We start from the raw sequence: 14,422 nt of genomic DNA, 5'->3' as shown, positions 1-14,422 counted from the left end.
TCTGAGTGGCCGCAGTGCCTGTCATTTTACTGTCAGATCCAGAGACCTTCTCTTCCCTTTGAGGGTACTGAATGGTGTTGAACAGGTCTCGGTAGGCATGGGTCAGGCCCCAGCAAGTTGCAATGATCTGCATCTCTCTGGAGGTGCCAGGGTGACAGCATACTTTGTCCAAATATTCTACTAACTCTTCAGGATTCTGCACTTGCTCAGGGGTGAAGTTCCAAAACACTGGGGGTGCCCATTGGCCTAGGTACTTGCCCATCCTATCCCACACACCCTGCCACTCATAACTATCCAGCCTTGGGGCAGCTCTCTGGATGATATTCTTAAATTGCTTACCAACTTTAGACAAAACCGAAACAACATTCCCAAGAAGTACCAATAGAAGTATCTTAACTACCCAAGGCTGTTCAAGATACTGAAAAGTTACTGTAATGAAGGAGGAAACATCATAGAAGAAGGTAGTGACACTGCCATTCTGTATTTCCTCCGAAAAAAAACTCTCAGAAAAGTTACTGCAATTGCTAGTTCTCTCCACGAAATGGTATCCGTGGTACAGTAACGGCTTCATTGCGAAACTTACATACCACACTAACATCAAGGTCAATGTTCTAAAATCAAACCTCACAAGCGAGACATCACTAATCACTGCAGACCACAGCAAACTGCAAAACCCAACACCAATCTTTAACATGTACAGCAGGAAAAAGTGCACAATGCAGATTAGACAAATCAATATCGAGAACAGAGAAACCAACATTGTGACCCACAACTACTAACAGATATAAGTTCCTTAATACACTCTGGTTAATCTGTTATTATCTCAAACCCTTCGTGCCCCACGTTGGGCGCCAAAAAGGACTGTCGTGGTTTAACCTCAGTCGGCAACTGAGCACCACGCAGCCGCTCGCTCACTCCCCCTCCACCCCCGGTGGGATGGGGGAGAGAATTGGAAGAGCACAAGTGAGAAAAACTCGTGGGTTGAGATAAAAACAGTTTAATAATTGAAATATAATCATAACAATAATAATAATGTAGTAATAATAATAATACACAAAGCAAGTGATGCACAGTGCAATTGCTCACCACCCGCCGACCGATGCCCAGCCAGTCCCTGAGCAGCGCCCCCCCGGCCAGCTTTCCCCAGTTTATGTACTGAGCATGACGTCACATGGTATGGAATAGCCCTTTGGCCAGTTTGGCTGTGCCCCCTCCCAGCTTCTTGTGCACCTCCAGCCTTCTCAGTCGGTAGAGCATGGGAAACTAAAAAGTCTTTGACTAGTGTAAGCACTACCTAGCAACAACTAAAACATCAGTGTGTTATCAACATTGTTCTCATCCTAAATCCAAAACACAGCACTGTACCAGCTACTAGGAAGGAAATTAACTCTATCCCTGCCAAAACCAGGACACTTGGCAACAAAGAATAAAATCAGTGCAAGAGCAAAAGGTGAGGGATGATTTAATATCATGCTGCCCTTTACCAGTTGACATCTTTTTCACTGCTTGGCTTTCACTGTCCTTGTGATGGATTTCCCTCATTTTCTTGACTGAATCATGATACCTCATCCATTTGCAAACTCCACAGATTATTTGTTTCAAACTCTCAGGTAATATATTTAACAAGTGGGCAGGCCACCTCCAGCCCCTGTCTAGCACCAAGACAGCTGCCGGAGCATTCTAAAGGCACTGGGCAGGCAGGGCAGCCCCAGCTTGCATCAAAGCCAAGCTGCCATGTGGTGGAGGCCTTACTTTGCATGATTTCTATACTCCCACTGCAGCCAGGACAGCCTCCAATACAGTTAATTTTCTCTGGGAGGACATTTTTGAGTTACAAATAAGGGTTGTAAGACAGTCCTTGGTCCCTCCGACACCCAGGGCAATCAGGAGCTCGGTAGGAGGAAAGGGGACCCGACTCAGAAAACATTCATTGTCTCCCTGCTTCTGCGAGGATGACACAGGAATGCTGGTCCTCCGCAGGGTCTGCCTCCCTCCATCCTCACCTTTCCCATTTGGCCAGTCTTTACCTGGCACTTCTGTCAGCGCTGTGGGAGAAGGACGTGCGTGCAGACACAGCATCTGAAGCAGCTGGACTGGAGTGGGCTGCCAGCACCAAGCTGTCCTGTGCTGTGCGTTTGCCTGTGCTTCCCTTGCTTTACCCCAGGGCACACCCTTAATCATACTGTCCATGTTCCCATCACTTCCCTATTAACTACTGTTTTGACTCTTTAATGTTATTATTAAGCTGGAAATATTGGAAAGCTCTGCAATAAAGGGTAATCAGTATTTCTGACAGCATTCCCCACTTTGTGCATCAATCTGTGTTAGACTCTGATTTAACACCTGGTTGTCTCATTACTTGCAACATTGGGAAGGGGGATTAAGACCTGTGGGGTTAGCAATGCCGGCTCTGAGCCTTCTCCAGTCCAGATCAGCTGGAGCCTTGCCAGGGTCTTGGGAAGAGCTTGCACCCACAGCAGGGAACTGGTCCTCACTCCATGAGTCCCTGCAGGAGGGAGACAGTCCCTCAAAAGCAGCAGACAGCTTCTGCACACCAGTTACTTAAAAGAGGACAAAGGCCCTGACTGCAGATGGTAATTTTGTGCTGAGACTGCCTTTCCGCGGGACCTTTTCTGTCTGTGATTTCTCCAGCCATCATTCTGCCGCTGAGGGATGTTCTTGCCTGATTAATCCCTTTTGTGTTCTTTGCCTTTTTTTCCCCAGGCCCATGTGTTTGATCTGAGCATTAATAAGTATAAAGCTCTCTGCACCCAGATAGTGGTGGCCAAGAAGAAAAATAAAATAACCCATATCCAGTTCAACCCTGTCTACCCTGTTGTCATCATTGGAGATGAACGAGGCCATGTTACCTGCTTGAAGCTCTCTCCCAATCTGCACAGGAAGCCCAAGGTAAGGACGACTAGCATTCTCCTAATGGAGGTACCAAACCACAGTGGGTCTCTTCGTGCCTTATCACTGTCCCCTCTCCTTCTGTGCAATGATGTTGGCAAAGATGCTCTCTCTTGCAAGGTGCTTAAGATTATTGCCTTTTGAATAGGATGTCTGGGAAGTCAGATCCCTGCCTCTGTTCCTGCGCGAGTAAGAAGGCTCAGTTCACTCCTGGGCAGGAGCAGGGAGTGGTGGGAAGGGGATTTGCTGTCTGTGGACACTTTCTCACCATGCTCCAGACAATCCCACAAGCTCTGCAGAGGTTCATTTGTTTCCCAAAGCTCACATCTTTTCTGAGCTTTGGGTTTTATTTGCAAAACTCCTTGAAACCAAGTAAAGGAGGTCCCAACTCCTTCCCGAGTCCTCCCAGAGAGCCCATGCTGCCTGTCTTCTTGTGCTCCTGGATCATCAGAGCCTGTCCCCTGACCAATGCATCACCCCTCCTGTAAATGAGCAAGCACTATCTTTAATTAGCAAGGAGACTTGGGATCCTTGTCTCAAGTGACAGCAATGAGATGCATGTGTGCAGGTCCCCTGGCTACAGCCAGCTCTTCTCTGAAAGAGATGAGAATTTAAAACAGATGACATGCAGTGTGGTGGCAAAGTGGTGGATCTAACCCAGCCAGCTCAGCTGCCTTTCTGTGCCACAAGTGGACAAGTCAGCAGGGTCGCTGAGCCCATCTTTCATGGCTGATGTGACATCTCCTATGCCAAATGACGGTGTCCGGGACTCTGCGGTGGGGAGGTTTAGCTGCTGTGAGAGGGTGCTTTAACAGAGGGAAGTCAAGCCCTGGCAGAACAGGCAGGGCCATCCACTGCGTCCTCCTGTACCCCCCCGATGAACATGACTGGCAAACTGGTAACAACAGGCGAGGAGAAGGCTGAGGTACTCAACAAATTTTTTGCCTCAGTCTTCACTGGCAATCTCTCTTCCCATACCTCTCGAGTGGATGGACCTCAAGGCAGGGACTGGGGGAGCAAAGTCCCTCCCACTGTAAGAGAAGATCAGGTTCAAGACCACCTGAGGAACCTGAACATATACAAGTCCATGGGACCTGACAAGATGCATCCCAGAGTCCTGAGGGAATTGGCTGATGTGGTTGCCAGGTCACTCTCCATCATATTTGAAAAGTCATGGCAGTCCCCGGCGACTGGAAAAAGGGAAACATTGCACCCATTTTTAAAAAGGGTAGAAAGGAGGACCCTGGGAACTACCGACCTGTCAGTCTCATCTCTGTGCCTGGGAAGATCATGGAGCAGATCCTCCTGGAAGCTATGCTAAGGCACATGGAGGACAGGGAGGTGATTCGAGACAGCCAGCATGGCTTCACCAAGGGCAAGTCCTGCCTGACCAACCTAGTGGTCTTCTATGATGGAGTGACTACATCAGTGGACAAGGGAAGAGCTACGGATGTCATCTATCTGGATTTCTGCAAGGCATTTGACACAGTCCCCCACAACATCCTTCTCTCTAAATTGGAGAGATATGGATTTAACGGATGTACTATTCAGTGGATAAGGAATTGGCTGGATGGTCGCATCCAGAGGGTAGTGGTCAACGGCTCAATGTCAAGGTGCGGGAGAGGGCTAAGCGCATCCCTCTGCCCTGCAGCATCCCAGCCCACTGCTCCAGGGTGCGTGACACAGCAGAGAAGAGAAGGTCTGTGGCACCTGGCTTAACTGTAGGAGCTGCTTCACTGTTGGGCTGCACCTCTCAGCTTTTCCTCATTCAATAAGAACTGGGTCACTCCTGATTTGACATGGTAGGAAAACAGCATCAGCCTCAGCTGATTTGACTCAGCTCCCACGAGTCAGTAAGAAACCAAAGCCTCAGCACATAGAAGAGCTGCTATTCATTCAGACAGGCTGAGGACCATTTGACCTCTTCTGAAAACCCTGTTACATTGTTTTACAAGAAAGTGCTTGTTTATCTGAGCTAACTTCCCTGTCAGTCACCGGTTCTGCCAGCCTGGCTCTGCTCCGAGAGTCTCAGTGTTTAGGATAATCTCTTTCATGTCTCGGTCCTGCACACTTCTGAATGCTGTTATCTGGTGCTAAATAGCTGATACAGCCTACCCCTAAGCTGGTTGCGCTTCAGTTTGGTCTAACATGATTCTCTCATGTTGCCCGTGACTTTTTTTTCCCTCTTAAACATTAATAGCATGCTTTGGAATGAATCACAAGGCCTCCTTCTGCTCTTCACTTTTGTACTAAATTTAATGTTACTTTCCAAATCACTTCTGAAAGGTGAAAGTCAAACAGAGAAACTAATCTGTGCTGAACTCGTGCAATAGCTAGGCTGATAATAGCAGCCGGTACATCTGCAGTACGCTGCAATCCCTTCTGCAACAGCAGAGATGACCCTTCCTTAGAGACCAGCATCCAAAGTCCAGCCTGGGCCCCAGCTGTGCTCATGGGGTGACTCTCCCCTGCATCTCCCAGGGTTTGACTCAGCAGCACAGTTGCATTGTTAGCGAGAGCATGGCAGCGCAGGCAGTCCCCGGCCCCAGCCTCCCTTACAGTCCTGCTGCTTCCCCAATTAGTGCTCATTTCATATTGCACATTTGGTTTGTGTCGTTATTGAATTTCATCTCACTGATTGCGAATTGCTGCTGAGGTTGTCGAGCTCATTTACAATTTCAGTTCTGGCACCGAAGCACTTGTAAGTCCTGTCCGCTTAGTCCCACCACAATTACTGCTGGGTTTCAGCGCCAGCCCCAGTCCCTGAAGCGTCCCTAGCTGCATTGCACACTCTGCTGAGGATGATGTCCATTGTGCCACATCCACCTTCTCACCTGCCTTGTAGTTTGCTTATGGGCTTGTGCCAACAGTGTTCCCGAAGTCAACATATTACATCTCCTTCCTCTGATTTACCAGGCCTGTTACTTTCAAGAACTGTATTAGATCAGTTTTATGTGATATGGCCTTACTAAAGCCTTACTAGACTGGCTGTTCCTTGATCTACCAGTGCTTACAAATAGACCATTCAATGATTTGTCCCAGGGTCTTTCTGGATAGCATATTTAGGCTGCCTAATCTCTCCTGCACTGTCATGCTCCTGAATACTGGGCAAAGTGTCTTTCCTTCAGTCCTCTGATACTTTCCTACTCTGCCATCCCATCTCAAATACCTGGTGAAGAACTGGGAGACTGTTTCAACCAGTCCCTTATGTGCCCCGGGGCAAATCTCCCAAGGCTGTGCCACATGAATACATCCCAGCTGTGCCAGTCCCCCTGTGCTCTCCCTATCGTGACCCACAGCCCAGCCCCTAGTGTCAGGCTGAAACTGTCCTCTTAGACTAGGACCAAGCTCCATCTCTTCACATGTTGGCAGGGTCCTGGCTATGCCCCGTGGAGAGTCAGCGCTGGAGGCTGGGGCGCAGGTGAAGGCAGGCAGTTGCATGAGCAAGGGCAGCATCGAGTCTGACGAGGGAAGCAGTCACCACCCTCTGCCACCTGCAGCCCTGTGGCAGGCCGGCAAAGCTGTTCATAAGGCAGATATCAAACTCTCACGGTTTGGAGACTGGCATCTAAAATGAACCAGCACAGGTTTCAGGTCATTATAAAAAGCAATAAACATCAAGGTTCAGGAGCTGCTGTCTCTGTACAGCAGGATGCGGCAGACAACTGGGGGCTCTCAGTGGCCCTGATGCCAATCGTCCCCACTCGCAAATTCAAATCTAAGAGAGGGGCCATTCTCAGCGGCGGCCAATAGCAAAGAGCAGAAAGGCACCTAGGAGCAGCTTTCTAAACTCTCTCAGATGCTCCTGATGGGCTCTGTGCTCCCAGTAGGTTTTCATGCAAAGTCTAACAGGTGAATCAAAGAAATCTTTGGAGATGTTGCCCAAGCCATTTGTTCACTCACATATGTTCATACAAGCAGAAAAAGGCAAGCTCGGTTCCTGTGTGGCTGAATGAACTAGTTAATCTCAGCAGGTGGGTTTCATCAAAATGCTGTATTTCATAACCTGAAAGAGCAATAGCTCTAGTAATGAAAAACTGGCCTGGGAGCATCTGTGTAAGAAACAATCCCTGCAAAGCCACTGACAAAAGAGGTTTAAATTTATCAGTTTGACTTTGCACTGAAACCAACTACTGTGCTGACAAAGTCACCTCACCTGCGACTCGGTAGCTAAGGGATGTGAGTGAGCAGTCGTGTCCTGAGCTGCCTGATGCACATCTTCAGGCTTGGAGCCCACCAGAGCACCCTATGATGGGATGGGAGCTGCAGCAGGATAGAGGTGAGGACTCTGACACTGCAGGGACACACCAAAATCTTCCGGGCTGGCTTTATTTCCTAAGAGCAGCTGCTAGGGGAGAGAAATGCCAGTGCACAGAGAGCCTGGCAGCTGGGGGAGGAGAAGGGAGGACAGCCCGACTGGCATGAAGTGGAGGCAGCATTAATCCCAGGGACTCTGCCCATCTACCTCACTGAGCTTTGACATGCCACCAGCCCTTGTTTTAAAGCAGACATAGGTCTGCCCAGCAGTCCACATCAATCTCAAAGATTCAGCAGGGAATAAGAAAGAGCCTTTTAGGTTTTGTGGCAGAAGAAAATGAACAGTTTTACTGGAAAGCAACCATTTTGCTGTGAATGCAATTTTGAAGACATTTTAAGAAAGCCCCTGCCCACTTCAGCCTGCTCAAAGGTTCTTCTGGATGATGGCAAAGGGACCTGCACTCATTTGGTGTTTTCACACCCCAGCAATCACCCCGGCCATGGTGCAGAGAGCCAGGAGATGCCTTGTCCCAGCCCTGCAGAGCTAGCGGTGGCCCCATAAGGCATGGATGAACCCCATGGGCTACTGCAGAAGGGTAGGAGGAAAGACTCGGACATGGCAGGGACATCTGTAGCCGTGAGGGGTTCACAGTCCTGACTCCCCTGGGCAAAAGCAGTGACTGATGCTGAGAGGTCTGCCTGCACACCTGATTCATGCCCTACAAGGAGAGGCAGGATTAGGTCCAAAATACCCAGTGAAATATTTGCAAACCTAGAAGGTTTAGCAAGCCTCTTATCTGCAAAATCATTCATGCTTTTAAAGACAGAGATTGGCTTTTGCTGCCAGTCAATGCTAAATAGGCAGCAAGTCTCTGCAAATTGCTCTATGAACACACACACCCCCCAGCGCTAAACAAGTGTTTCTCTCCTAGCTAGGAAAGGATGGGTATCAAGACAACAGGCATTTCTTTGGCATCTTATCCTGTAAGTGAGATACAACAGGAACCTGGTCTTCAAGACTTCTCATACAAAGCAGTTGTTCAGTAAAATGTGTTTATATAAGCAGGAAAGGGCACACTCACTTCCTGAGCAGCACAAAGCATTAGCTAATTTCCTGAAGGTTTGGGTGGTTTCAAGTATTTCATATCTTGAAAGGTCAACAGCTTCAGTAATGGGGGAAAAGCCCTGGAGCATATGTCTGAGCAGCTTTCTCTGCAGAGTGCACACTTGGATGGCATTTATCTTGAGGCTATCAATATTTACTAAAGACGGCTATAACATCACCTTGCTCTTGCTGCATTAGTCATGAAGGACACAGACCACAAAAACATGAGAGCAAATGGACTTGTACTTAGTGCATGCTCCCGAGCCTGTTGTAAAACCCCTGGGATCCTCCTTCTCACACAAGGACATTTCATAGCATCACAGGGTTAGAAGATAATTCAGGTTGGAAGGGACCCCCAAAGGTCTCCAACCTCCTGTCCAAAGCGGGGTCAGCTCTGAGGTCAGATGCGGTTGCTCAGGGCTCTACCCACTCTGGTCTTGAAAACCTCCATGGACAGAGATAGCACAACCTCTCTGAGCAACCTATTGCATTACTTGACTGCCTTCACGGTGAAAAAATTTTTCCTTATATCCAGTCCAAACCTCTCGTTTCAACTCATCATCCCTTCATGCACTGCTGTGAAGACCCTGGCTCTAACTTCTTGATGACCTCCTTGTAGGCACTGGCAGGCTGCTGCTGGGTTCCCTCTGAAGCGTCCCTTCTCCAGGCTGAACAATCCCAGCTTGACCATGCCATTACAGCCATCGCATGGGGCAGCTGTGGCCCGCAGCCTGAGATCTAGCCATCCGGGGACACTTGTGACGTGGGTATCTTTGGCTTTTTTTTAAGAGGGTAACAATTCATGCATTAATTCAGCATAAGAAAGCATCCGCATGGCCAGAGTGAGCCAGACTTGGAGGTTTGCAGCATTGCCCTTGTACAGCACAACCTGCCAACACCATTTTCTTACTTAAAGAAAGTAAGTAAAAGAAGCCCAAGCAGGAAATGTCAGGTATCTGATTCCCCCTTTTACATGTTTCAATGTTTTTTTCTGCTTTAACCTAAGTTTGAGATGGGCTCAAAGCAAAACTCCCAAAGGCAAATCCTGCTGGATGATGAAGGGATTGAATTCCTCCCCTCCCTGTTTCCCTGCCCTCTGTCCTTAAAGCCAGAGGGCTTTAAACTAGGTTCGAAGGGGGAAGGGGATAAAACCAGGCTCACTAGAGATGAGCCTAGGGGTGGCATGCCGATGCTGGGGGCGAAATCGATAGCCCAGCTCAAGTGCACCTACACCAACGCACGCAGCATGGGCGGCAAACAGGAGGAGCTGGAAGCCATTGTGCAGCGGGAGAGATATGACTTAGTCGCCATCACAGAAACATGGTGGGGTGACTCTCACGATTGGGGTGCTGCAACGGATGGCTATAAACCCTTCAGAAGGGACAGGCGAGGAAGGAGAGGCGGTGGGGTGGCCCTGTATGTTAGGGAGTGTTTCGATTGTGTAGAGCTCAACGATTGTGATGATGATACGGTCGAGTGTTTATGGGTAAGGATGAGGGAGAAGGCCAACAAGGCAGATATCCTGCTGGGAGTCTGTTATAGACCACCCAACCAAGATGAAGAGGCGGATGAAGCGTTCTACAAGCGGCTGGCAGAAGTCTCTCAATCGCTAGCCCTTGTTCTCGTGGGGGACTTCAACTTCCCGGACGTCTGCTGGAAATACAACACGGCAGAGAGGAAGCAGGCTAGGAGGTTCCTGGAGTGTGTGGAAGACAACTTCCTGACACAGCTGGTAAGTGAGCCTACCAGGGGAGGTGCCTCGCTCGACCTGCTGTTTACAAACAGAGAAGGACTGGTGGGAGATGTGGTGGTCGGAGGCCGTCTTGGGCTTAGCGACCATGAAATGGTAGAATTCTCGCTTCTTGGTGAAGTAAGGAGGGGGGGCAGCAAAACCGCAACCATGGACTTCCGGAGGGCGGACTTTGGCCTGTTCAGGACGCTGGTTGAGGGAGTCCCTTGGGAGACGGTCCTGAAGGGCAAAGGGGTCCAGGAAGGCTGGACGATCTTCAGGAAGGAAGTCTTAAAGGCGCAGGAGCAGGCTGTCCCCATGTGCCGTAAGAAGAACGGGCGGGGAAGACGACCGGCCTGGCTGAACGGGGAGCTCTTGCTGGGACTCAGGAAAAAAAGGAGAGTTTACCACTTGTGGAAGAAGGGGCAGGCGACTCAAGAAGAGTACAGGGATCTCGTTAGGTCGTGCAGAGAGGAAATGAGAAAGGTAAAAGCCCAGCTAGAACGCAATCTGGCCGCTGTCGTTAGAGACAACAAAAAAAGTTTTTACAAATATATTAATGACAAGAAGAGAGCCAAGGAGAATCTCCATCCTTTATTGGATGCGGGGGGGGGAACATTGTCACCGAGGATGAGGAAAAGGCTGAGGTACTTAATGCCTTCTTTGCCTCAGTCTTTAACAGGCAGACCAGTTATCCTCAGGGTATTCAGCCCGCTGAGCTGGAAGACAGGGACGATGAGCAGGATGAACCCCCCGTAATCCAAGAGGAAGCAGTTAACGACCTGCTACGCCACCTGGATGCTCACAAGTCTATGGGGCCGGATGGGATCCACCCGAGAGTGCTGAGGGAGCTGGCGGAGGTGCTCGCCAAGCCGCTCTCCATCATTTATCAGCAGTCCTGGTTAACGGGGGAGGTCCCGGGCTACTGGAGGCTTGCCAATGTGATGCCCATCTACAAGAAGGGCCGGAAGGAGGATCCAGGGAACTACAGGCCTGTCAGCCTGACCTCGGTGCCGGGGAAGATTATGGAGCGGTTCATCTTGAGGGCGCTCACAAGGCATGTGCGGGACAACCAGGGGATCCGGCCTAGCCAGCACGGATTCATGAAAGGCAGGTCCTGCTTGACCAACCTGATCTCCTTCTATGACCAGGTGACCCGCCTAGTGGACGAGGGAAAGGCTGTGGATGTGGTCTACCTGGACTTCAGTAAGGCCTTTGACACTGTTTCCCACAGCATTCTCCTAGAGGAGCTGGTGGCTCACGGCTTAGACAGGTGTACTCTGCGCTGGGTAAAAAACTGGCTGGACGGCCGGGCCCAGAGAGTTGTGGTGAATGGAGTTCAATCCAGTTGGTGGCCGGTCACGAGCGGTGTTCCCCAGGGCTCAGTTTTGGGGCCGGTCTTGTTCAATATCTTTATCAATGACCTGGATGAGGGGATCGAGTGCACCCTCAGGAAGTTTGCAGATGACACCAAGTTGGGCGGGAGTGTTGATCTGCTCGAGGGTAGGAAGGCTCTGCAGAGGGACCTGGACAGGCTGGATCGATGGGCCGAGGCCAACTGTATGAGATTCAACAAGGCCAAGTGCCGGGTCCTGCACTTCGGCCGCAACAACCCCATGCAGCGCTACAGGCTTGGGGAAGAGTGGCTGGAAAGCTGCCTGTCGGAAAAGGACCTGGGGGTGCTGGTCGACAGCCGGCTGAACATGAGCTGGCAGTGTGCCCAGGTGGCCAAGAAGGCCAATGGCATCCTGGCCTGTGTCAGAAATAGTGTGACCAGCAGGAGTAGGGAAGTGATCGTGCCCCTGTACTCGGCCCTGGTGAGGCCGCACCTCGAATACTGTGTTCAGTTTTGGGCCCCTCACTACAAGAAGGACGTCGAGGTGCTGGAGCGTGTCCAGAGAAGGGCAACGAAGCTCGTGAAAGGTCTGGAGAACAAGTCTTATGAGGAGCGGCTGAGGGAACTGGGGTTGTTTAGCCTGGAGAAAAGGAGGCTGAGGGGAGACCTCATCGCGCTCTACAACTACCTGAAAGGAGGTTGTAGCGAGGTGGGTGTCGGTCTCTTCTCCCAAGTAACTAGCGATAGGACGAGAGGAAATGGCCTCAAGTTGCGCCAGGGCAGGTTTAGATTGGACATGAGGAAAAATTTCTTTACTGAAAGAGTGGTTAAGCATTGGAAGAGGCTGCCCAGGGAAGTGGTTGAGTCACCATCCCTGGAAATATTTAAAAGACGTGTAGATGAGGCGCTTAGGGACATGGTTTAGTGGGCATGGTGGTGTTGGGTTGACGGTTGGACTCGATGATCTTAGAGGTCTTTTCCAACCTTAATGATTCTATTCTATTCTATTCTATTCTATCTCCTGCACACTAAATGTAGAAGTCCAGGCATCCAAATCCACCTCCACATTTTTTTTTATTTCCAAAGCAGGTCTCTCATCCCAGCTAGCCTTTTTCTTTATGTCAGGCTTTTACCATTTACAACCTAAAGCCACTGAAACTAGGTGTTCTCTAACCTCATTTTATTTCATTGCTAATCACATCAGTATCTGCACCCAGGTCCCTGTAGGAGATGGCCTGGAGGGACCACAGAGCTGCTGCCAGCCAACTGAGCTGCAGGACTCATGTTTAGAAATAACAGATCTCTCCACCTGTCTGCTTTAGGAACACTGTGGAGTCTTCAAGGAACATAAGTGTCATATGAAATGCAATCACAGAGCAAAACTGCAGTGGACTTAGCACACTGATTGAAACCAAAGCTGAATGCTCTGTAGCAACCACTCTGAGTGCATCCAGCAGAGACTAGCTTCCATAAAAGCAGCTGGCTGTCCAGTCCTTTTAAAATCAGGCCACTTATTCAGGCACCTAGTTATAGATTTGGGAGGTTTTTTTCCAGGCGGTGTTGGCATGGATGTGCATGTCTCAGTGATCATTTTATTTTATTTCAATTTTCATTGCAAATCATTTATGCTCATTCTGAAATAAAATGGCTATCAGGCAGAGCAGGAGACTAAGAAAATTACCCAGAACATGATAAAGAACAATAGTAGCAGTTAGTATCCACTGCACCAGCAGCAGAATGTGCACACTCAGGTTATTTATGAAGAGGTGGTGCTGTCTGAAGCAGATGCCCAGCTGCCAACACACACATTTTATCATAATGCCCCTGATATTTACAGCTTTTCTTAAATACCCACCTCCTGGATTCATGGGGATTGAGAGATTTTTGGATTCTAAAATGCCCTGATTTCCAAGTCAGTCTTACGAGTTGGGGGGCTGATACGCACATTTTGGACACATAGCATCAGCTTGAATAAGGAAATGTGTTTTTCAAAATATGCCAGGTATCCCTTTAAGACTGCAATTAGGGCCTGATTTTAAAACCACCTCCAGGCAACCTTCAAGTTTTGCAGGCATAATTATGTGCGGATGCAAAGCTAGAGGCTGTTTCTGAACGGGAGGCCTTTAATGTTTTATTTTCTGGCTGCACTTCCTGTAGTTTTCTGCATCCTGTTAATGTAGATTTTTTTCCCAGCATTAATGGAGCCTGCCCTTTGCAAGGCGCTGAATTGTTCCCAAGAAGTGTGCTCTGCTACAAAGTGGAATATCTCCAGGAATGAAAAGGCTGTAAACAACTATTTATTCCATTTCCACTGCATATCTAAAAGGTTCTGTTCAAAATAGAAACTAAACCACGTCTCAGACACACCCTGCTGCAACCAATATGGTTAGTGGCTAGCACAGGGGCCCAGGATTTCTATCAGCATCAGTCCTGGCCAGCCTACTGCAATGGGAAGGCAGCTCTTGTCTGGACCTTTCCTGCTAGGCGGCCCAATTCTGGGCTGCTCCTGGCTGATGGTCACTCTTCTGAGAGTTTGGGATTAAAGGCATAAAGCAGAATTAGTTCCTACTAGATTAGGATCTAATTAGGATTACTGAATTAGATCCAAGGTAGGATAGCCAAGGTGAGATACCCTGGGTGCAGTCCTGCCAAGCCAACCAGTCTTCTGTCATCCATAGCGTCATATGAACTCCAGGCCCATGGATGTTGCAGCTAATGTGACTCTGCAACAACACAACTAGAGTCACTGCAGCAGCGGCTAGGACAAGCTAGGGGTGGGATGGAAAGACTTGATTACACAAACTTTTGCCAAGTCCATAGGAGCTCCTCTGCAGCAGGTAAAGCTCTGACAAAGAACCTGGCCCAAGTGAGTAGCACAAAGCCTCCCTAGAGATGAGCTATCGCTGCAGAAACTTGACCACGTGAATAAGAAATCCAAGCATGCCCAGTGCTCACCTTCCATCTGCTCACGCTGCCCAGGGTGTATCACTGCCTGCAGACATCTCCATCCTCTTCCCCACAGTTCGGTGCTAGGACACCCACAGTTCTCTGCACTGTTCACCCCAGCACTCAGTCGAAGCTGTGA

This window comes from Aptenodytes patagonicus, chromosome W, assembly GCF_965638725.1.
Source record: "Aptenodytes patagonicus chromosome W, bAptPat1.pri.cur, whole genome shotgun sequence".
NCBI classification, from domain to species: domain Eukaryota; kingdom Metazoa; phylum Chordata; class Aves; order Sphenisciformes; family Spheniscidae; genus Aptenodytes; species Aptenodytes patagonicus.
This window is presented reverse-complemented; position numbering follows the sequence as displayed.